Here is a 16,837-nt window from a genome sequence, read left to right as displayed (position 1 = left end):
GTCACCTATCCATGTTCTCCACAGATGCTGCCCGACCCGCTGAGTTACTCCAGCACTCTGTGAAACGTCACCTATCCATGTTCTCCACAGATGCTGCCCGACCCGCTGAGTTACTCCAGCACTCTGTGAAACGTCACCTATCCATGTGGAGGCCAAGTCAGTGGATATATTTAAGGTGGAGATTGATAGATTCTTGATTAGTACGGGTGTCAGAGGTTATGGGGAGAAGGCAGGAGAATGGGGTTAGGAGGGATAGATAGATCAGCCATGATTGAATGGCGGAGTAGACTTGATGGGCCGAATGGCCTAATTCTGTTCCTATCACTGATGAGCATGAACTGCTGGGACTTCCATTTCATTACGCCACATTGGTCTCATCTGCTTTGGAGAATTCACATGTTCCTAACTGCACCCAATGCCGGTCATTGGCTTTGCAACACATCCATCCTACACACACTAGGAACAATTTACAAATTTACCGAAGCCAATTAACCTACAAACCTGGACGTCTTTGGAGTGTGGGAGGAAACCGGAGCACCCAGAGAAAACCCACGCAGGTCACGGGAGAGAACGTACAAACTCCGTACAGAAGGCAGTGGAGGCCAGTTCGTTGGATGCTTTCAAGAGAGAGCTGGATAGAGCTCTTAAAGATAGCGGAGTGAGGGGGTATGGGGAGAAGGCAGGAACGGGGTACTGATTGAGAGTGATCAGCCATGATCGCATTGAATGGCGGTGCTGGCTCGAAGGGCTGAATGGCCTACTCCTGCACCTATTGTCTATTGTCTATTGTCTATTGACAGCACCCGTAGTCAGGATGGAACCCGGGTCTCTGGCGCTGTGAGGCAGCAGCTCTACCCGCTGCTCCACCGTGCCACCCCCTGATCTGCAACATAACAATGATGAGGAAAGATTTAATAGGGATCTGAGGAGCAACATTTTTACACAGAGGGTGGTGGGTGTATGGAACGAGCTGCCGGAGGAGGTACTTGAGGCAGGGACTATCGCAACATTTAAGAAACATTTAGACAGGTACACGGACAGGACAGGTTTAGAGGGATATGGGCCAAACGCAGGTAGGTGGGACTAGTGTAGATGGGGTATGTTGGTTGGCGTACGCGAGTTGGGCCAAAGGGCCTGTTTCGTCGCTGGGTGACTATAACTCTATGAGTAGAAGGGAGTGTGAAGAGCTGTCAGAATAGGAATGACACTAGATATTATCTCCCTGTGACTGGGCGCCCGGGCTGCTAAAGCATTCTTGTACAGCAGGCCACACGATCAAGTCTCAACGCTCCTGCGCACGTATAGTCTGTTGGCAACGTTTCATCAGTTTTCAGCCAAGCTGTTAAACAGCTTCACACATGACAGGTAGGTGTGGAGTTCATGATGAAAGAAATCTAATGTTGTTCAGCCTGCCTGGTGCCATGCTTTGGGAGATCAGCGTAAATCACCATCAAGCGTTGGAAAGGAATCGTGCTTTCACAATCCCCCTTCGGCCCGCAATGTCTGTGCCGAATCGTTTCGCTGAACACCTCCGCTCAGTCCGTCTTAACCGACCTGATCTCCCGGTGGCTCAGCATTTCAACTCCCCCTCCCATTCCCAATCTGACCTTACTGTCCTGGGCCGAGACGTCACCCATTCCTTCTCTCCAGAGATCCTGCCCGACCCGCTGAGTTACCCCAGTTTTTTGTGTCTATGTTATCCAGGGTTACCAACTGTCCCGTATTAGCCGGGACATCCCGTATTTTGGGCTAAATTAGTTTGTCCCGTACGGGACCGCCCTTGTCCCGTATTAGTAGGGTTGCCAACTTCCTCACTCCCAAATACGGGACAAGGTGACGTCACCGCCCCGCGCCCCACGTGACCTCACCCAGCCAGCGGCCACGTGCTCCCGCTCCACCAATGGCGGCCGCCCGGGCCGGGAGGCGGGTTGCTATGCAACCTCCGTTAGGCGAATACACTCCGTTAGCCTACACTGTCTCAGCCGACAGCGGCCCGCGGGCCTAATACGGGACAAGGGCGGTCCCGTATGGGACAAACCCATTTAGCCCAAAATATGGGATGTCCCGGCTAATACGGGACAGTTGGCGACCCCACCCACATCTCTTCATTTCGCCCAACGGTGGTTGCGTAGCAACCCGCCTCCCGGCCCGGGTGGCCGCCATTGGTGGAGCGGGAGCACGTGGCCGCTGGCTGGGTGAGGTCACGTGGGGCACGGGGCGGTGACGTCACCTTGTCCCTTATTTGGTAGTGGGGAAGTTGGCAACCCCTAACGTTATCACACGCTGTTGACTGGAGGTTCTGGATACAGGGAGATATAATGTCGGTCACTGTTTAATACCTGTCCTACTCTCACAGTCATGGTGTTAAGTAACATTAATCTTGTCTGCATTTTTCCTTTCCACACCTGCATGTGTGGGGTGTGATTAAAGGGAATTATATATGGCAGCTTAAGAAATTAAACAATGCCTGCTTTATCAAAGTTTTATGCTAATCTGCAAGAGCAGCAGATGATGTTCAGTTCCATTTTCATCGCTGCCAGACCTCTGTGAGCCCTCCCTTCCTGTCACACTCTATTTCCTCTCTCCAATTTCTTCTTTAGTTTAGTATAGTTTAGGGACATAGCGCGGAAACAGGCCCTTCGGCCCACCGAGCCCGTACCGCCCACCGAGCCCGCACCGCCCACCGAGCCCTCACCGACCAGCGATCCCTGTACACTAACACTACCCTACACACACACACACACACACACACACACACACACACACACACTAGTGACAATTTATGTATGAAAATAACTGCAGATGCTGGTACAAATCGAAGGCATCACAAAATGCTGGAGTAACGCAGCGGGTCAGGCAGCATCTCAGGAGAGAAGGAATGGTTGACGTTTCTGGTCGAGACCCTTCAGACTGATGATGGAAATTAGTGGTGAAATTTATGAAGTCAGTGAGTTCTGCATGGGTACAAGAGGACAAGAGGTAGCACCAATGCAGTCGTCAATGTAGCGGAGGTAGAGTTTGGGGATGGGGCCAGTGTACGCCTAGAACAGGGATTGTCTGAAGAAGGGTCTCGACCCAAAACGCCACCCATTTCTTCTCTCCTGAGATGCTGCCTGACCCGCTGAGTTACTCCAGCATTTTGTGATACCGAGTGACAATTTACATTTCTACCAGGCCAATTAACCTACAAACCTACACGTCTTTGGAGTGTGGGAGGAAACCAGAGCACCCGGAGAAAACCCTCGCGGGTCACAGGGAGAATGTACAAACTCCGTACAGACAGCGCCCGTAGTCAGGATGGAACCCGGGTCGCTGGCGCTGTGATTCAGCAACTCTACCGCTGCTCCTGGTTTCTTGCAGGGTTGCCTGGGCTGTTTGTTGGAGCAGTTGACAAAGGCAACCCGGCCCATTGAGGAGAATCTGCAGTGAGATGATGTGCTCAGTGAGCAAACTCTCCTGGACTTGTCAACAATGGCAGCCAGTGCCAAAGTTGCTGGAGTGTAGCTGCCAACATGTTTGTTCATCACAGCCACACTTCCAACTCAATGAAAATTAATTACACACCAACATTAAAAGTATCACATCACTGCAGGCAGAGCAGAACACATGGAAACTGGAGGCATCGAGGGTCATAGAGTGAAAGTCCATGCCGACCAGCATATCCATACGCTTGTCCTACCTGCCCGTGTTTGGTCCAGATCTGTCTAAACCTGTCCTGTCCATGTACCTGTCTAAGTGTCATTGAAATGTTATTTAATGCACAACGCCTTATTCTGAGATTAGAGTGGTAGAGACATCTTGCATGGGAACAAGTCATTGCTGTCGGCCCACACGCTTTCCTAAGCTAGTCCCATTTGTCCACATTTGGCCCATAATCCCTCGCAACCTTTCCTATCCATGTCCCTTAACGAATTAAAGTAAATGTTGTTTTGCACCTGCCTCAACGACCTCCTCTGGCAGCTCGTTCCATGCAGCGCCCGTAGTCAGGATCGAACCTGAGTCTCTGGCGCTGCATTCGCTGTAAGGCAGCAACTCTACCACTGCGCCACCGTGCCGCCTTACTGCCTTTCAGCGAATGCAGCGCCGGAGACCCGGGTTCCATCCCGACTACGGGTGCTGTCTGTACGGAGTTTGTACGTTCTCCCCGTGACCTGCGTGGGTTTTCTCCGAGATCTTCGGTTTCCTCCCACACTCCAAAGACGTGCAGGTATGTAGGTTAATTGGCTTGGTACATGTAAAAACTATCCCTAGTGGGTGTAGGATAGTGTTAGTGTGCGGGGATCGCTGGTCGGTGCGGACTCGATGGGCGGAAAGGGCCTGTTTCCGCGCTGTATCTCTAAACTAAACTATCCATGTGGATCAGCGGGAGAGAGAGAGAGAGAGAGAGAGAGAGAGAGAGAGAGAGAGAGAGAGATGCTTTCCCGTCACAGTGGGTTCTAAATCACTTTCCCATGTGGCTATAAATCCATGCGAGGCAGAGAGAGTCAAAATATATTCCCCCATCATTAATCAGAGCATGCTTAGCACATTCTCAGCACTCTGAAGTCTTATTCCGTGACTGTACACCCATGTACAGTTGGGCTGCATTTCTTTGTGGGAATTGGCGTCAAAGATGGTGGAACAGAGAGGAGTTGACAGCTTTGAAGGGATTTAAATGGTGGCGCAGCGGTAGAGTTGCTGCCTCACAGCGCCAGAGACCTGGGTTCCATCATGACTACGGGCGCTGTCTGTATGGCGTTTGTACGTTCTCCCCGTGACCTGCGTGGGTTTCGGTTTCCTCCCACTCTCCAAAGACGTGCAGGTTTGTAGGTTAATTGGCTGTGTATAATTGTAAATTGCCCCCTAGTGTGTGTAGGATAGTGTGAGTGTGCGGGGATCGCTGGTCGGCATGGACTCGGTGGGCCGAAGGGCCTGTTTCCACCCTGCATCTCTAAACTAAACTAAACTAAACAGCCAGTCTGAAGCAGGGTCTCGACCCAAAAGTTACCCATTCCTTCTCTCCAGAGATGCTGCCTGTCCTGCTGAGTTACTCAGCATTTTGTGTCTAAACTAACCTGCTTGCTGAATGACATTCTGGCAAATGCACATCAGTTCAATTGTGCTGTTGCCATGCAACGCAAAGCAAGACGATTACCCGTCCTGTTTCATCACTATTCTTACGTCCATTATGTACTGAAATGTGGATGACTGCTGGAATAAAGTAGTGTAGTTTCGTTTATTGTACAATGAAAAGCTTTTGTGGCGTGCTAACCAGCCAGCAGAATGTAGAAGGTAGTGCTGCCAACTGTCCCGTATTAGCCGGGACATCCCGTATTATGGGCTAAATTAGTTTGTCCGGTACGGGACCGCCCTTGTCCCATATTAGTAGGGTTGCCAACTTCCTCACTCCCAAATACGGGACAAAGGGTGACGTCGCCGCCCCGCGCCCCACGTGACCTCACCCAGCCAGCGGCCACGTGCTCCCGCTCCACCAATGGCAGCCGCCCGGGCGGTGACCAGCGATCCCCGCACACTAACATTATCCTACACACACTGGGGACAATTTACAATTATACCAAGCCAATTAACCTACAAACCTGCACGTCTTTGGAGTGTGGGAGGAAACCGAAGATCTCGGAGTAAACCCATGCAGGTCACGGGGAGAACGTGCAAACTCCGTACAGACAGCACCCTTAGTCGGGATCGGACCCGGGTCTCCGGCGCTGCATTCACTGTAAGGCAGCAACTCTATCGCTGCGCCACACTCTTAGGGCTGACGGAATTAAGGGATATGGGGTGAAAGCAGGAACGGGGTACTGATCTTGGATGATCAGCCATGATCATATTGAGTGGCGGCGCTGGCTTGAAGGGCCGAATGGCCTACTCCTGCACCTATTTTCTGTTTCCATGTTTCTACAGTGCAAAGCTTTGTCTTTATATAGATATGATCACTTTACATAGATATAATCAGGTGAAACTCAAGTACAACAGGTGGAGCAAAGGGGAAGATACAGAGTGCAGAATATAGTTCTCAGCATTGTAGCGCATCAGATCCACAGACAGAGTCCAATGTCCGCAATGGGGTAGAGGTGAATCGGACAGGACCCTAGCTTATGGAAGGACTGTTCAGAAGCCTGATAGCAGAGGGGAAGGAGGTGTGAAAAGCTTTTTGTTGCATGCTAACCAGTCAACGAAAAGACTATACAGGATTAGAATCCAGCCGTTCATAGTGTGTGTACAGGATAAAGGGAATAACGTTTAGTGCAAGATAAAGTCCAGTGAAGACCAATTAAAGGTAATACATAGTCTAGAATGAGGTCGGTGGAAGGTCAGGACCACACTCTAGCTGATGAGAGGATGGTTCAGTTGCCTGATAACAGCCGGGAAAAAACTGTCCCTGAATCTGGAGGTGTGCGTTTACACACTCACTTCTGTACCTTTTGCCCCGATGGGAGAGGGGAGAAGAGGGAGTGGCCGGGGTGAGACTGGTCCATGATTATGCTGCTGGCCTTGCTGAGGCAGCGTGAGGTGTAGATGGAGTCAATGGAAGGGAGGTTGGTTTGTGTGATGGTCTGGGCTGCTGGCCTTGCCGAGGCAGCGTGAGGTGTAGATGGAGTCGATGGGAGGGAGGTTGGTTTGTGTAGGAAGGAACTGCAGATACTGGTTTACATGGAAGGTAGGCACAAAAAGTTGGAGTAACTCAGCGGGACAGGAAGTACCTCTGGAGAGAAGGAACGGGTGACGTTTTCGGGTCGAGACCCCTCTTCAGGTTTGCATGATGGTCTGGGCTACGTCCACAACTCTCTGCGATACGTGACCATAATAAACCAACATCCACACGGGTGAGTCTCCAAGCAGGTCGGCAGTCCCAGTGGGAATACGACTTGCCTTTTCCACCACATTATTTAGTGCCATAAAACTCCCCAGAATAACAGCAGTGAAACCACAGCATGTGTTTACACCTCAAAGCTTTGAGAAACATCAGTTCTTATTTACTCGATCAACTGCCAGCTTTTAATCATACCACAAGAACTGTGCATTTTTAAAGGGCCAACAATAAACTGTTTTATCACTGAGACCGTGACGCTGCGAACTTTAACTAAACCAAGTCAGTGGATGTTTTTTAAGGCAGAGGTAGACAAATTATTGATTAGAACGGGTGTCAAGGGTTATGGGGAGAAGGCAGGTCAAATGGGATAAGGAGGCAGAGATCAGCCATGATTGAATGGCGGAGTGGACTCGATGGGCCGAATGGCCTAATTCTACTCCTATGAGCCTGTGAACCTCACATATCTTGGTTCTGGATGTATCATTGTCACGTGCATCCAGAGTCGGCCCATGTGTGAGGTAACACAGAGATTAGCTTTGTTTGCGTGCTGTCCTGTCAAATCATTCCGTACATGAGTACCACCAGGCCTTGCAGGTACAGCTCGGTGGCGCGGTGGTAGAGTTGCTGCCTCACAGCGCCAGAGACCCTGGGTTCAATCAACATCATGGATATTTTTAAAGTGGAGATTCACAGATTCTTGATCAGTGCGTGTGTCAAATGTTATGGGGAGAAGGCAGGAGAAGAGGTTTGAGAGGGAAAGATAGATCATCTATGATTGAATGGGGGAGTTGACTCAATGGGCTGAATGCCCTGATTCTGCCCCTAAGAATCATATAGAATACAGTGTGGAAACAGGCCCTTCATCCCAAGTTGCCCACACCGACCAACATGTCCCATCTACACTAGTCCCACCTGCCCGTGTTTGGCCCATATTCCCCTAAACCTGTCCTATCCATGTACCTGTACAAATATTTCTTAAATGTTGCAATAGTCCCTGCCTCAACTACCTCCTCCGGCAGCTCGTTCCATACACCCACCACCCTCTGTGTGGAAACATTACCCCTCAGGTTCCTGTTAACTCTTTCCCCGTTCATCTTAAACCTATGTCCTGTAGTTCTCAATTCCCCTACTCTGGGCAAGAGACTGTGTGAGTTTACCCAATCTATTCCTCCTATGATTTTGTGCACAAAAATGTGTTGTGGAGTCTGGTTTAGTTTATGACTTATGAACATCACCTATCCATGATCTCCAGAAGTGCTATCTGACCCATTGAGTTTAGTTTAGTTTAGCTTAGTGACAGATTCTTGATTAGTAAGGATGTCAGAGGTTACGGAGAGAATGAATGAATGAGTAAGTTTATTGGCCAAGTATGTGCAGATACAAGGAATGTGCCTTGGTGCTCCGCTCACAAATGACAACACAAACTTACAGTTAACAATTAAGAATAAAGCATAAACACATCAAAACAATAAGGATACAACATTACGGTCTAAACATGCGGGTGAAAATAAACCAGAGCAAAAAAGAGACAACAGACTTTGTTTATTGAGTAGAACTTCTACACATGGGAAAAAGGCAGGAGAAAGGAGTTAGGAGGGAGAGATAGATCAGCCATGATTGAATGGTGGGGAGTAGACTTGATGGGCCGAGTGGCCTAATTCTACTAGAACTTAAAAGGGAACTGAAGACATGAGGAAAGATGTGGGCCTTGATCCACCTTGAATACACAGATGGGAAATGTGCGTGAAGATGTTACAGGGAGCTGGTGAGTATAAGAGGCTAAAAAAACATTGGAGGAAATCAATTTTTGAAATGAAAGGCTCCGTAAACAATATAATTGATTTGCTCCATTGATCAGGTCCAGGCTAAATTATTGGATACACTTCAAAAATTATGTCTGAGTTCTGGACAGGATGGACAAGATTGTAAAAAAAAAAAGTAATATTGATTCTCTATTAATTGTGGCAATTTGCAAATCACAGAGGACATGATAGTTTCTCACGGGAAAAACGGTTTAAACAACCAGAGCACTCTTTAACTTGTGAGACAGAAGGAGGCCATTTGGCCCATCAAGTCTATGCTGGTTCCTAGCTGAGCAATTTCATTAGCCCCATTTGATTCGCTTAATTCCTTAGAGTCCTGGAGTCATATGGCGTGGAAACAGGCCCTTCAGCCCAACTTGCCCTCGCCGACCAATACATTTAAGAAATATTTGTACAGGTACATGGATAGGACAGGTTTAGTGGAATATGGGCCAAACACGGGCAGGTGGGACTAGATGGGACATGTTGGTCGGTGTGGGCAACTTGGGATGAAGGGCCTGTTTCCACACTGTATTCTATATGATTCTTAGGGGCAGAATCAGGGCATTCAGCCCATTGAGTCAACTCCTCCATTCAATCATAGATGATCTATCTTTCCCTCTCAAACCTCTTCTCCTGCCTTCTCCCCATAACATTTGACACACGCACTGATCAAGAATCTGTGAATCTCCACTTTAAATATATCCATGATGTTGATTGAACCCAGGGTCTCTGGCGCTGTAAGGCAGCAACTCTACCACCGCGGGATACCTGTCCAAATATATTTTTTAAATGTTGTAAGAAGTGTCTGCATCAACTACCTCTTCCGATAGACAATAGACAATAGACAATAGGTGCAGGAGGAGGCCATTCGGCCCTTTGAGCCAGCACCGCCATTCAATGTGATCATGGCTGATCATTCTCAATCAGTACCTCGTTCCTGCCTTCTCCCCATACCCCCTGACTCCGCTATCCTTAAGAGCTCTATCCATCTCTCTCTTGAATGCATTCAGAGAATTGGCCTCCACTGCCTTCTGAGGCAGAGAATTCCACAGATTCACAACTCTCTGACTGAAAAAGTTTTTCCTCATCTCAGTTCTAAATGGCCTACCCCTTATTCTTAAACTGTGGCCCCTTGTTCTGGACTCCCCCGACACTGGGAACATGTTTCCTGCCTCTAACGTGTCCAACCCCTTAATAATCTTATACGTTTCGATAAGATCTCCTCTCATCCTTCTAAATTCCAGTGTATACAAACCTAGTCGCTCCAGTCTTTCAACAGCCCAGTGAGGGAAGTGCCCAGTGAGAAAAGTGCGAGTCTTTGGCTGCGAGTCTTCGGCGAGGAGGCTGAGGTGAGGAGGATACCATTGTTTTAAGCCAGAGCTGGTTATAGGCACAAGGTGATGGCGGAAAAGTTGGTGCGGTGTGTTTCCTGCAGGATGTGGGAAGACAGGGACGTCGCGGGAGCTTCTGGGAGCTACACCTGCAAGAACTGTGTCCAGGTGCATCTCCTGAAGGGACGTGTGGTGGAGTTGGAGAGGCAGTTGGATGACCTCAGGGCCATCCGGGAATGCGAGAGTTTCCTCGACAGGACCTATTGTGAGGCTGTCACGCCAAGGGTCCAGGTCGAGCGAAGGTGGGAGACTGTTTCCGGGGGGAGTGGACGTAGACTACAGGAGACCCCAGTGGCTGTGCCTATTGCAAATAGGTATACCCTCTTGGGAACTGTCGGGGCAGAAGACGTTTCCAGTCCGAGTGGCGGACCTGTTGGCAAGGATACACGACAGGGGAGACCGAAGTCTGGAAGAGCCGTAGTGGTCGGTGACTCCATAGTCCGAGGGACGGATAGAAGATTCTGTGGCAGCAGGAGGGACTTGAGGATGGTCTGTTGCCTCCCTGGTGCCAGGGTTCAACACATCACAGACCGGCTTCAGAAAATCCTAGCGAAGGAAGGCGATCAACCTGAAGTCGTTGTGCACGTGGGCACGAATGACGTCGGGCGGAAGAGGAAGGAGATGCTACAGCGGGAGTTTAGAGAGTTGGGAAAAACGCTGAGAAGTAGGACGTCGAAGGTAGTTATCTCTGGACTGCTACCGGTACCTCGTGCTGGTGAGGCCAGGAACAGAGAGATAGAGGGTATGAATTTATGGCTGAGGGACTGGTGCAGAGAGCAGGGATTTAGATTTCTGGACCACTGGGATCTCTTCTGGGCTAGGGGTGACTTGTACAAAAGGGACGGGTTGCATCTTAACAGCAGGGGGACAAACATTCTGGCAGGCAGGTTTGCTAGTGTGACACCTGTGGCTTTAAACTAAGTAGTGGGGGGGAGGGGTTAACAAATTGTGAATATGAAGATGAGGTAAAAGGGAATACAGGAGATATTGCAAAAGACTCTCGGAAGAATGGGAACAGAAGTTCTAGAGCGGAAAAGAAATTAAGGGCAGGGCCAATTGTGAACGATGTGAGAGGGGAGGTAAATACAGAAGTTAAAGTGTTGTACTTAAATGCGCGTAGTATAAAAAATAAAGTGGATGAGCTTGAGGCTCAGTTAGTCATGGGCAAGTATGATGTTGTAGGGATCACTGAGACATGGCTACAAGAGGACCAGGGCTGGGAACTGAATATTCAGGGGTACACAACGTATAGAAAAGACAGACAGGTGGGCAGAGGGGGTGGGGTTGCTCTGATGGTAAGGAATGATATTCATTCCCTTGCAAGGGGTGACATAGAATCAGGAGATGTTGAATCAGTATGGATAGAAATGAGAAATTGTAAGGGTAAAAAGACCCTAATGGGAGTTATCTATAGGCCCCCAAACAGTAGCCTCGACTTAGGGTGCAAGTTAAATCAGGAGATAAAATTGGCGTGTCAAAAATGTAATGCTACGGTGGTTATGGGAGATTTCAACATGCAGGTAGACTGGGAAAATCAGGTTGGAAATGGACCCCAGGAAAGAGAGTTTGTGGAGTGCCTTCGAGATGGATTCTTAGAACAGCTTGTACTGGAGCCTACCAGGGAGAAGGCAATTCTGGATTTAGTGTTGTGTAATGATCCTGATCTGATAAGGGGACTAGAGGTAAAAGAGCCATTAGGAGGCAGTGATCACAACATGATAAGTTTTACTCTGCAAATGGAAAGGCAGAAGGGAAAATCGGAAGTGTCGGTATTGCAGTATAGCAAAGGGGATTACAGAGGCATGAGGCGGGAGCTGGCCAAAATTGATTGGAAGGAGGCCCTAGCAGGGAAGACAGTAGAACAGCAATGGCAGGTATTCCTGGGAATAATGCAGAGGTTGCAGGATCAATTTATTCCAAAGAGGTGGAAAGACTCTAAGGGGAGTAAGAGACACCTGTGGCTGACAAGGGAAGTCAGGGACAGCATAAAAATTAAGGAGAGGAAGTATAACATAGCAAAGAAGAGTGGGAAGACAGAGGATTGGGACTCTTTTAAAGAGCAACAAAAGTTAACTAAAAAGGCAATACGAGGAGAAAAGATGAGGTACGAGGGTAAACTAGCCAATAATATAAAGGAGGATAGCAAAAGTTTTTTTAGGTACGTGAAGAGGAAAAAAATAGTCAAGGCAAATGTGGGTCCCTTGAAGACAGAAGCAGGGGAATTTATTATGGGGAACAAAGAAATGGCAGACGAGTTAAACCGTTACTTTGGATCTGTCTTCACTGAGGAAGATACACACAATCTCCCAAATGTTCTAGGGGCTGGAGAACCTAGGGTGATGGAGGAACTGAAGGAAATCCACATTAGGCAGGAAATGGTTTTGGGTAGACTGATGGGACTGAAGGCTGATAAATCCCCAGGGCCTGATGGTCTGCATCCCAGAGTACTTAAGGAGGTGGCTCTAGAAATAGTGGAAGCATTGGAGATCATTTTTCAATGTTCTATAGATTCAGGATCAGTTCCTGTGGATTGGAGAATAGCAAATGTTATCCCACTTTTTAAGAAAGGAGGGAGAGAGAAAACGGGTAATTATAGACCAGTTAGTCTGACATCAGTGGTGGGGAAAATGCTGGAGTCAATTATAAAAGACGAAATTGCTGAGCATTTGGATAGCAGTAACGGGATCGTTCCGAGTCAGCATGGATTTACGAAGGGGAAATCATGCTTGACAAATCTACTGGGATTTTTTGAGGATGTAACTAGGAAAATTGACAAGGGAGAGTCAGTGGATGTGGTGTACCTCGACTTTCAGAAAGCCTTCGACAAGGTCCCACATAGGAGATTAGTGGGCAAAATTAGGGCACATGGTATTGGGGGTAGGGTACTGACATGGATAGAAAATTGGTTAACAGACAGAAAGCAAAGAGTGGGGATAAATGGGTCCCTTTCGGAATGGCAGGCAGTGACCAGTGGGGTACCGCAAGGTTCGGTGCTGGGACCCCAGCTATTTACGATATACATTAATGACTTAGACGAAGGGATTAAAAGTACCATTAGCAAATTTGCAGATGATACTAAGTTGGGGGGTAGTGTGAATTGTGAGGAAGATGCAATAAGGCTGCAGGGTGACCTGGACAGGTTGTGTGAGTGGGCGGATACATGGCAGATGCAGTTTAATGTAGATAAGTGTGAGGTTATTCACTTTGGAAGTAAGAATAGAAAGGCAGATTATTATCTGAATGGTGTCAAGTTAGGAGGAGGGGGAGTTCAACGAGATCTGGGTGTCCTAGTGCATCGGTCAATGAAAGGAAGCATGCAGGTTCAGCAGGCAGTGAAGAAAGCCAATGGAATGTTGGCCTTCGTAACAAGAGGAGTTGAGTATAGGAGCAAAGAGGTCCTTCTACAGTTGTACCGGGCCCTGGTGAGACCGCACCTGGAGTACTGTGTGCAGTTTTGGTCTCCAAATTTGAGGAAGGATATTCTTGCTATGGAGGGCGTGCAGCGTAGGTTCACTAGATTAATTCCCGGAATGGCGGGACTGTCGTATGTTGAAAGGCTGGAGCGATTGGGCTTGTATACACTGGAATTTAGAAGGATGAGGGGGGATCTTATTGAAACATATAAGATAATTAGGGGATTGGACACATTAGAGGCAGATAACATGTTCCCAATGTTGGGGGAGTCCAGAACAAGGGGCCACAGTTTGAGAATAAGGGGTAGGCCATTTAGAACGGAGATGAGGAAGAACTTTTTCAGTCAGAGAGTGGTGAAGGTGTGGAATTCTCTGCCTCAGAAGGCAGTGGAGGCCAGTTCGTTGGATGCTTTCAAGAGAGAGCTGGATAGAGCTCTTAAGGATAGCGGAGTGAGGGGGTATGGGGAGAAGGCAGGAACGGGGTACTGATTGATAGTGATCAGCCATGATCGCATTGAATGGCGGTGCTGGCTCGAAGGGCTGAATGGCCTACTCCTGCACCTATTGTCTATTGTCTATTGTCTATTGTCTATATGATAGTCCTGCCATTCCGGGAATTAACCTAGTAAACCTACGCTGCACGCCCTCAATAGCAATAGCTCATTCCACACACCCACCACCCTTTGTGTGAAAAAGTTACCCCTCGGGTTCCTATTAAATCTTCCCCCACCTCACCTTAAACCTATGTCCTCCAGTTCTCCATTCCCCTACTCTGGGCAAGAGACTCTGCGCGTTCACCCGATCTTCTCTCTACCCATTCCTTCTCTCCAGAGATGTTGCCTGTCCCACTGAGTTACTCCCTCATCTTGTGTCTATCTTCGGTGTAAACCAGCATCTGCACTTCCATCCTACACATTTCGCCGACCCGATCTATTCCTCTCATGATTTTGTACGTTTAATTTTCACCTTAGATTTTAAGATTACTGGAGCCAACGATTCGCAGCAAATGAGAACAGGGCTCAGTCTAGGACGTTCTCAGGCCCTGTCATTGTTCTAATTACAACCCAGTCTTTCTTTAACGTTTTAGGTCCCTTGTAATTAAAAAGGAAACTTTCCTTTTTAAAAATCCTGGGTGGTCAGAGATGCCACTAAATCCCATCACTGCTCAGACTTCATGGCTGTTTAAAACCTCGCTAATCGTCTCAGGGAATGTTTGCAAGACTCCAGTGTTCCCTCTACAATTGCAAGGGTCCTCCTGAAAGTTTAGTTATAAGGCCATAAGGGATAGTAGAATTAGGCCATTCGGCCCATCGAGCCTACTCTGCCATTCAATCATGGCTGTTCTATCTCTCCTTCCTAATCCCATTCTCCTGCATTCTCCCCTTAACCCTTGACACCCGTACTAACCAAAAGTCTATCTCTGCTTTATAAATATCCACTGACTTGCCCTGTGGCAATGAATTCCAAAGATTCACCACCCTCCTCGTCTCCTTCCTAAAAGAACGTCCTTTAATTCTGAGGCAAGAGTTTAGAGATAGAGTGCAGGAACAGGCCCTTTACTCACCCTGTCCCTGCCCATGAACACTATCCGACACACACCAGCAACAATTTTACATTTATGCCAAACCAGTTTGCCTACAAAGTTGTACGTCTTTGGAGTGTGGGAGGACACTGAAGATCTCAGAGTAAATCCATGCAGGTCACGGAGAGAACGTACAAACTCCATACAGACAGCACCTGTGGTCGGGATCGAACCCGGGTCTCTGGCGCTGTAAGCGCTGTAAGGCAGCAACTCTACTGCTGCGCCACCGTGCCGCATCTACAAGCTATCACGAGACCTTGGACTTAGAGACTGAAGTTGTAATGCAATGCATCAGTCATTACATCCCTTGCTGAAGTTCCATTGACAGGACCAAGTTCTATTGTTTAGAAAATGCCCTTCACCACGCCGATAGGCTTCATAGAGGGCGTGCAGAGTAGGTTCACCAGGTTAATACCCGGAATGGCGGGACTGTCATATGTTGAAACACTGGAGCGACTAGGCTTGTATACACTGGAATTTAGAAGGATGAGAGGAGATCTTATCGAAACGTATAAGATTATTAAGGGGTTGGACACGTTAGAGGCAGGAAACATGTTCCCAATGTTGGGGGAGTCCAGAACAAGGGGCCACAGTTTAAGAATAAGGGGTAGACCATTTAGAACGGAGATGAGGAAAAACTTTTTCAGTCAGAGAGTTGTGAATCTGTGGAATTCTCTGCCTCAGAAGGCAGTGGAGGCCAATTCTCTGAATGCATTCAAGGGAGAGCTAGATAGAGCTCTTAAGGATAGCGGAGTCAGGGGATATGGGGAGAAGGCAGGAACGGGGTACTGATTGAGAATGATCAGCCATGATCACATTGATTGGCGGTGCTGGCTCGAAGGGCCGAATGGCCTCCTCCTGCACCTATTGTCTATTGTATTTGGGAGTGAGGAAGTTGGCAACCCTACTGATGCGGGACAAGGGCGGTCCCGTACGGGACAAACTAATTTAGCTCTTAGTTCTTTCCAACACACACACACACACACACACACACACACACACACACACACACACACACACACACACACACACACACACACACACACACACACACACACATTATATATATTTCTGCCTCTTAAACGCTACTGTTGTATCTCCCTCCAGCGCGTTCCAGACACCCACCACACCACATCTCCTGTCAACTCATCTAAAAGCTAGGCCCTCTCATCTTTGGCAGTTCCACCTCGGGAAATAGGTTCTGACTGCCGGCACCATCTACGCCTCTCGTAGTTTCACATACTTCGTATGAAATTAATTTAATTTAATACCATTTTATAAAGTGATCATTTAGTGAATTGTAATAACAAAATATCACTGTACCTCGAGCCAGTACCTGCGGTGCTGGCTCAAAGGGCCAAATGGCCTCCTCCTAGAAACATAGAAACATAGAAAATAGGTGCAGGAGTAGACCATTCGGCCCATCGAGCCTGCACCGCCATTCAATATGATCATGGCTGATCATCCAACTCAGTATCCCGTACCTGCCTTCTCTCCATACCCCCTGATCCCTTTAGCCACAAGGGCCACATCTAACTCCCTCTTAAATATAGCCAATGAACTGGCCTCAACTACCTTCTGTGGCAGAGAATTCCACAGATTCACCACTCTCTGTGTGAAAAAAAAACTTTTTCATCTCGGTCCTAAAAGACTTCCCTCTTATCCTTAAACTGTGACCCCTTGTTCTGGACTTCCCCAACATCGGGAACAATCTTCCTACATCTAGCCTGTCCAACCCCTTAAGAATTTTGTAAGTTTCTATAAGATCCCCCTCAATCTTCTAAATTCCAGCGAGTACAAGCCGAGTCTATCCAGTCTTTCTTCATATAAAAGTCCTG

The sequence above is a fragment of the Rhinoraja longicauda genome, chromosome 27 (genome assembly GCF_053455715.1).
Source record: "Rhinoraja longicauda isolate Sanriku21f chromosome 27, sRhiLon1.1, whole genome shotgun sequence".
Taxonomy (NCBI): domain Eukaryota; kingdom Metazoa; phylum Chordata; class Chondrichthyes; order Rajiformes; family Arhynchobatidae; genus Rhinoraja; species Rhinoraja longicauda.
Note: the sequence above shows the minus strand (reverse complement) of the source record.